This window comes from Tupaia chinensis, unplaced genomic scaffold (genome assembly GCF_000334495.1).
Source record: "Tupaia chinensis unplaced genomic scaffold, TupChi_1.0 Scaffold139971_1, whole genome shotgun sequence".
Lineage (NCBI taxonomy): Eukaryota > Metazoa > Chordata > Mammalia > Scandentia > Tupaiidae > Tupaia > Tupaia belangeri.
In genome coordinates this window covers 34888-43235 of record NW_006199850.1, presented here as the reverse complement: position 1 = coordinate 43235, position 8348 = coordinate 34888, and the positions used below count along the sequence as shown (strand labels likewise).

General features: G+C 41.2%; 1 pseudogene; it reads left to right on the top strand.

Moving 5' to 3' along the window:
- The first annotated feature begins 7489 nt into the window (after nucleotides 1-7489).
- The window catches only part of LOC102487375 (pseudouridylate synthase 7 homolog-like protein), a 2591-nt pseudogene continuing 1732 nt past the window's right edge, over nucleotides 7490-8348 (top strand).

Below are 8348 nucleotides of genomic sequence, written 5' to 3'. Positions count from 1 at the left end.
ATTATAGAGTTAGGTACTCTGAGGTTGGGTGCATATATATTTCCAAATGCTATCTTCTTGATAAATTTATCCTTTTATCATTGTATTATGACTATCTTAATGTATTTTAATAGTTTTTTTAATTACTTTAATTTTATTTATTATTACTATTATTTAATCTGCTATAGGCCATGTGCACTCTCCAGTGAGAGACAGAGAAAGAGGAAGAGTTAGAAAGCGAGCCATCAGGCTCAGGACTTGAACTGTAGTCAGCCATATGGGAATTCAGTGCTTTAACAATGATGCCACCTGCTGACCCCTCTTTTAGTAGTTTTTAACTTAAGATCTAAATTATCTGATTTGAATACAGCTACTCCTCCACTTTCATATTTTCCATTTGCATGAAATACCTTTGTTGGTCTCTTCACTTACAGTTTTTGTGTTGTTAACACTGTACTTAGTCTCTTGTAAATGGTATAAAGTTGTGTCTTTAAAAAATATCCATCCAGACCCAGCCAATGGCTGCTGATTCCCACATGACTGACTCCATGGTTCAAGTCCCTGGACTTGTGGCTTGAAAAACATGCCGGGTGCAGGTGAGGATGTACCTAAAATCCCAAGGGGGAGAATAGAGGAGAAAGGATTTCTCTATGGCCATCCCCCTCATGATTTCTCACTTTCTCTGATGGGCACATGTACCCTATTCCACACACATGTAAGTATATTTTAATACTTGTGCATGTGTGTGTGTATTTATATCAATTAGTTATGCTATACTTTTTGATTACAGAATTTAACTCACTTATACTTAAGGTAATTATTAATACTAAGAATTATTATTGCTATTTTGTTTATTGTTTTTTGTTTGTAGAGCCTTTGTGCTTTTTGTTCCCTTTTGCTGTCTTCCTTTGTAATTCAGTGATTTTTCTCTAGTGTATGCTTTTATCTCATTCTTGTATCTTTTGTGTATCTACTATAGGTATTTTGCTTTGTGGCTACCATTGGGCTTAAATTTATATCCTTACAACAGTCTATTTTAAACTGATTAACAACTTAATTTCAACTGTATAGAAAACCTCCACACTTTTAGTCCCCCACAAACCTAATCTATGTTTTTTAGTTAAAATCTACATCTCTTATAAAGTGTTTTTACTTTATTCCATTAGAGAGAGAGAGAGAGAGATACAACATTTTAAAAAGGGTCTTTTGTCTGAGAGAGAATTTTGCTATAGAGTATGAGTGCTCATTGGAGAGACAAAGAGAGACAGAAAGTGAGAAATCACCCCTCAGGGGGTATGGCCACACTGCAATCCCTTCTCCTTCGTTCCCCTCTCAGAATTTTGGGCACACACACACACACACAAACACACATGCATGCCATGAATTTCAATCTGCCAGGTCCAGAACTTGAACTGTAGTCAGCCACGTGGGAGTTAGTGTCTTAGCCACTATGCTATCTGCTGGCCTCTCTAGGCAGGGTCTTGATAGTGTGATCTACCTACAGACTCAGGCAGCCTGGATAATGGGCACACATATGCTTGGTATACTCTGGGAAGTTTCTGAATGTGAGCTGGTAACATTCCTATGTGGGTCTGCCTTGTGTTTTACCACTACACAATCGTCTGGCTCTACAATTTGCATCTTTATATATTGTGCAACTGTTAATAAATTGTTGTAGCAATAGTTATTTTCAGTATCTGTGTCTTTTAACCTTCATACTAGAGATATAAGGAATTCACACACTATTATCATATTAGAGTATTCTGAATTTGACTATGCTGTTACTGTCACTAGTGAATTTCATATTTTAATGTTTTCATGTTACTAATCAGTGTTCTTTCATTTCCCCTCACCACACTCCATTTAGCATTTCTTATAAGATTGGCCAAGTGCTGATACGAATCTTCACTATTCTAATCCTTAGACTGCTTTATGAGGTAAATACTACTATGGCTGACCCTCCAATGACACAAATTTGAACTGCATATGTTCACTTAGATGTGCATTTTTTTCAATAAATACATTGGAAAATACAGTACAGTACTGCAAATAAATTATATCTTCCTTATATTCATAATAATGTCTTCTTTTCACTAGCTTGCTTTATTATAGTAATCCATTATATATACAAATAATGACATAATACATGTTGATTAACTGTTTATGTTATCAGTAAGGCTGTTGCAGAAAACCAGATACAGAGGAATGGAAACAGCACTCAGAGAGACAGGGTAATTGCTTTATTACGCCAGCAGGCAATACTCTGAATATCTAACCCAGCTGATATTGGACATAGTCTTTTATGGGTGAATTAGGGAGGTACAATTTCAGCAGGCTTGGAGTATCCTATCAGAGAAGGGGTTCAGTGTCTGTCCTAATACAGAGCTGGCAGAGAATCAGGGAATCCAACGTGCTCAAGGCCTCTGGCCACTTAACAGTTCATGAGAGGAGCAGCTAGCTCACAGGGGGAACAGAAAGCCCAGACAGCTATCAGTCTTGGGGTGCTTCAAGGTTGCTCACAAGTTCCTCCATATCAGAACAGACGATTCAGGCAATTATCAGCCTTGGGTTGCTCCACATCCTTTCCCCCTCTTTAGCCTCCTCAACCATACTCGAGGAGGGTCAATTAACAGGAGGGTGATAAACATAACTTCCTGGGTAGCGACAGGTGATATTTCATGACTTCAAGGTGGGAGGTTGTAAGGGTATTGTAGAGGTGTCATCCATTGCTGTCCTCAAGCTTCTGCCACATGTAGATTGGTCAGCATTTGGAGAGGCCAAAGAAGGCCTATAGACTTCTCAAGCTTCTGCCATGTGTAAAGCAGCCAGTCCAGGAGTGGCTGCAGCAGGGCTGCAGTCTCGATGTCAGGTCTCGATGACCTTCTGGAAGGTCACCTTGGTTGGCTGCTCAGGGTGGCTTTTCATCATTGAGGTCCCAGGATTCTCTAGCACTGCGGCTTGCTTCACTTGTGAGTGGTAAATTCTCTAGCACTGCGGCTTGCTTCACTTGTGGGTGGTAAATCCACGGGGCTAGCCCTGCAATCTTAACTGCAGTAGGGGTAACAAGCACAACAACATACGGCCCCAAGCAGATGGGGCCCACATGAGATCCCTGGGTTCATGTTTGTGTACCCAGTTTCTGAGGGGAATGGGGGCTCTTTCTAAAGTGATATGGGCTACTTTCTTTAGTCTTTCCCAAGGCCACCAGATTCTGGGTCAGGACTACCTTGCCCAGTTGATGGACATCAGTTGTTTGGGCCAGGGTGACTAAAGGGCGTGACAGGCCAAACAGGATCTCATAAGGGGAATAACCTTGTCTTTGGGGTGTACATCAAACTCAGAGCAGGGCTAGTGGGAGGACATCCACTCAGGAGCATCCAGTGTCCTGACAGAGCTTTGCCAGGGTGGACTTGAGGGTGCGGTTCATTTGTTTAACTATCCCAGAACTCTGAGGTCGGTAACCAGTGTGAAGCTTCCATTTTATGCCCAAGACTTTTGCCACTCCCTGTGTAACTTCTGCAACAAAAGCAGGGCCATTGTCTGACCTGATCATAAGGGGAAACCCAAACTGAGGTATGATTTCTTTCAAAAGGGCTCTAGTGACTTCTCTGGCCTTTTCAGTTGGCGTAGGAAAGGCTTCTACCCAGCCTGAGTAAGTACAAGCCAGAGCTAGTAAGTACTTATAGCCCAGGCATGGAGAAGTCTGCCTCTAGCCACCCCAGGGGAGTTGTCCCACTGGCTTGCATTCTTGCTGGTCGAGTTGACCCCTGAAAGGGGTTATTTCTGGCACAGGTCTTGCACCACATGCTCACAGTTGTGCACAATGATAGTAGGCAACTCAAGAAATAGTATCAGCCCAGTAAGCTCTCCAGGTTAGTCTTTCATCAGCGAGTTAGCTCATGGTACTGCTTTATCAATCAATATCCCAGGGACTGGGGTATGTATATTCTTTCATCTAGCAGTCTCTATCATTCATTTTCTTTCAGATTTGCTCCCTCTGATTTTGCCCAATGATGTTCAATGGGGGAAACGGGTGGGGGTGGGCTTTTGGGAGACCTGTGAGATGTAACACTCTGGTTACAGCAGGGGGTTGGGTTGGTGGCAGCCTTGGCTGTCTAGTCTGCCAACTGGTTTCCCAGGGTGATGGGATCTTCCCACCTCTGGTGTCCTCTGCAATGGATGATTGCCACTTCCTTTGGCTCCCAGACTACTTCTAATAATTGGCAGATATTGTCTTTGCTTTTAACTGTCTTTCCTGCAGCCAAGAGGAGTCCTCTCTCTTGATATAATGCCCCCAAAATGTACAGGATGACAAAAGCATGTTGTGAATCCATGTAGATGTTTACTCTGTTATCAGCTGCCAATTTTAGGGCTCAGATTAATTCCCATAGTTCAGCCCACTGAGCTAACCATCCATGGGACAGTTGCCCTAGCCTCAAGCACTGTGTCTTGAGAGATAATGGCATAGCCAGCATATAGAATTCCATACTTCATGTGGTTGCTACCATCAGTGAAATGGGTCAGTTTGGGGGCCTTCCAGAAAAGACCTTATCAAGGGCCTCTTCACAATTGTGGTCAGGAGGCCCCATCGTGGCTGGGAGGAAGCTAATGGAGTTGAGAGTCTGCAGACTCTGGAGTCTAATTTTGGAATTTCCAATCAATAAGCCTTGGTAGTGGGCCATCCTAGAGCTGGATAGCCATTCATATCTCCTGGTGTTCATCATGGCAGTCACTGAATGAGGGACCTAGGCATTGATAACTTGGCCTAAGGTAAATTTGTCTGCCTCTTTAATTAATTTTATAGTGGTGGCAAGGGCTCACAGAAGAGAGCCATCCAGATACCATAGGGTCAAGTCTCTTAGACAGGTAGATGATGGGTCTCTCCCAAGGTCTAATGAATCAGAACTCCTAGTGCTATCTGACTTTTTTCATATACAAACAGATTTAATTCTCACATGATGTCTGGGAGCCCCAAAGCTGAGACTTTCCCAAGACTTGACTTGAGATCCTTGAAAGCTTGCTCTTGGAGGTGTCTTTATTTGATGAGGGCCTCTTTTGGGCCTCTGAGTAGCTCATACAGTGGTCTTGCCTTCTTAGCAAAGCCCAGGATCAAAATCCTACAGAATCCTGCTGCTCCCAGGATTAATGCAGTAGTCTCCTGGTTGTGGACTGAGGCAGCCCATATATCACCTGTCTGTGTTCATGCCTGAGAGCATGGTGTCCTTTAGTCAGAATGAATCTTAGGAATTGCACCTGAGTATGACAGATCTGGGCCTTCTTCATTGAGACCTTGTATCCAACCTAGGAGAGAAACTGGAGCAGTGGTTGAGTTCCCTTCCAGAAATTCTTGGGTCCCTCTAGAGAGCAGGAGGTCGTCAACATATTGGAACAGAGTACACCCAGTTTCCTGACCTGGAAAATTCTCTAAGTTGGTAGTAATTGCTTCCCTGGGGATGAATATTTACCATTCTTCCTTTTGGGACATTGTTTGTTTTCTTTTTAAAAATAATTTATTTATTTACATTCATTCACTATACATCATTATAGCATACAAAATGAGATTTTCCATCCAGAATACATTGTATATTGGCTCAGTCAAGCACATCAACATACGTGTTATCATCAACAAATAATTTTCCATTTCTTGTTTATTTCCCCATCCTTGATTCCCTGTCTCTCACTCTCTGCCATGTCCCAACCTCCTCCCACATTGTCTCTGGTATCCATGGTTGCTTTCTATGCCTCCCCCCCACACTTTATAGATTCACTAAATAACTTAATTAATCTAAATATTTTCAGTAGCAGGTGCAGCTGATATATACATATCCATGAACACAAGTCTGACTTTAGGCATAAACTTCAGGGAGTAGAGTGCACATAATATAAGGTAACACGTAGCTGAGGCTATATAGCTTACTGCAGTCATCACATAGGTATTTATAATGCATTTTTTAATTTCAAGAAAAACAGCTTTAGGGTTTTATTTTCTCCTGAAACTTTTTTTAAAATTAATTAATTTACATTCCCCCCCTAAGCATCACTACAGCATACAAAATGTGGTTTCCCATCCAGAATATACTGCATAGTAGCTTAATCATGCACGCTATCCATCAATAATAATTTTCCACATATATATATATATTATATTATATTGGTGGCAAGAGCTCACAGAAAAGAGAGTCATCCAGATACCATAGGGTCTACCTGTCTAAGTCTACCTGTCTGATATATATATATATACAATATATAATATATATACAGTAATTATTTTCTGAAGTCAAGGAATAGAAACAGCACTCAGAGAGATAGAACTGTTTTATTGTGCCACAGGCATGGAGGAGTTAATACTCTCTTTCTTTGGCCCTGGCTGAGAGTTGGACAGTCTTTTATGGGTGAATTGGGGAGGTACAGTTTCAGCAGGCTTGGAGTGTCCTATCAGGGAAGAAGCTCAGTGTCTATCCTAATGCAGAGTTGGCAGAGAAGCAGAGAATCCAACATGCTCAAGGCCTCTGGCCACTCAACAGTTCAGGGGAGGAGTAGCTAGCTCACAGGGGAACAGAAAGCCCAGGCAGTTATCAGCCCTGGGTTGCTTCAAGGTTGCTCATTATTTCCTCCATATTAGAACAGAAGGCTCAGGCAATTATCAGCCTTGGGTTGCTAAAGCCTTCTCATGTTTACCTAGAATACTGTGCTCTTTGGTCAAATTCAATGATAAAGCCATTTTTAGCCATTTTTATGCAAACATTTATTTGTTGGAAACTTTAAAATATTATTATTTATTACTGAGTCAATCTTTTCACTTTTTACAGATTGCCTGTTTCTTTTCAAGTCAGTTTTAGTAGTTTGTGTCTTGTTTTTTTTGTTGTTTTTTTTGTTTTTTATTTTTTATTTTTTGGAGTGGTTTTTGCTATAGGGTGCATGGGCTCGCCAGAAAGACGGAAGAAGAGGAGAAAGCATCCCCCATGAATAATGGTCAGGCAGCAACCCCTTCTCCCTCCACTTCTCTCTCCTTTAAGGATTTTGGAGATTTTTGGCATACACTTGTTCGCAGTATACTTCAAATTCTTTTATTTAATAGTCTGTACGTGTGTGTATGTGTGTGAGTTTCTTAATTTGCTATAGAGCTGTGTGCTCACAAAAGAGGGTCAGGAAAGTGAGAAAATGCCCCCTCACACATCTGGGATAGAAATGTTGTAATCCCTAGCCTTTCATTACTCTCTCAGGATTTGGGGCATGCATGCACACGCACCTAGCATGTTTTCTAGGGCGCCAGGTCCAGAACTTGAACTACACGGTTGGCCAAGCAGGATCCAGCTGTTTTAATCATCAGGCCACCAGCTGATTGTAAATTATTTTCATTGTCATATGCTAGTAATAATGTATCATTGTTTTTATATGCCACTCCTGAAACTCATGTGTTTAGGCATTATAACAAGAATATGAGGGTAAGGGGCATGTACAAGGAAGGCTTCACTTGACTGTGGAGTGGACTGGCCATTGTTATTTAAAAATGGAAGATGATATACATTGTAGAATCAGCTTTAGTTCTTTGGATCATATTGGATTTCATAACACTATAAAGAACTCACCAAAGGACCAGCAGATGGTGTAATGATCACATTGCTGAACTTCCATGTTGTCAACCACAGTTTGAGTCCCAGACCCAGAGGTTTAAACTCACATCAGTCACGTGTATGTGCGTGCCCAAGATCCCAAGAGGAGAATGGAGGAGAAGGAATTACAGTGTGGCCATCCCCAATGGGGTGATTTCTTTCTTCCTGTCTCTCTTTCTCTCTACCAAGCACATGTGCCCTATAGCGAAAACAAACAAACAAACAAAAAACAAAAACAACAACAACAACAAAAAACCTCACCAAGTGACTGTATTGTAATTGAGAATGATGAACAGGGGCAGTTAGTTAATAAGACCATTGATGAACCTAATTCTAAGATTAGCAAAATACCACTTGAGCCAAATAATTTTGCCAAAAACAAAAACTAGTTCTTCAAGATTTATCCTCTGAAGTTGGAAGTAACTAAGAAATTACCACTTCAATGAAATGTTCCAATACTTACCAAAATCGTCAGTCTGCTTTAGGAAAGGAAAGTACTGTTAATCATGGAATTTACAAATGTGAAGTAAAAGCTGATGTATTAAACTCCTTTTTAAATAAATTAAAAAAAATGAATGAATTACTGCATCAGTTTGCCTGTGATATAAAAGAGAAGTGGGGGGACCAGAAGTTGGTGTAATGGCTATGTTGCTAGACTCCCATGTAGTAACCATGATTTGAGTCGTGGACCCAGTGGTTTAAACTTACACCGGGCACGTGTGCGTGCATGCTCAAGATCCCAAGAGGAGAATGGAG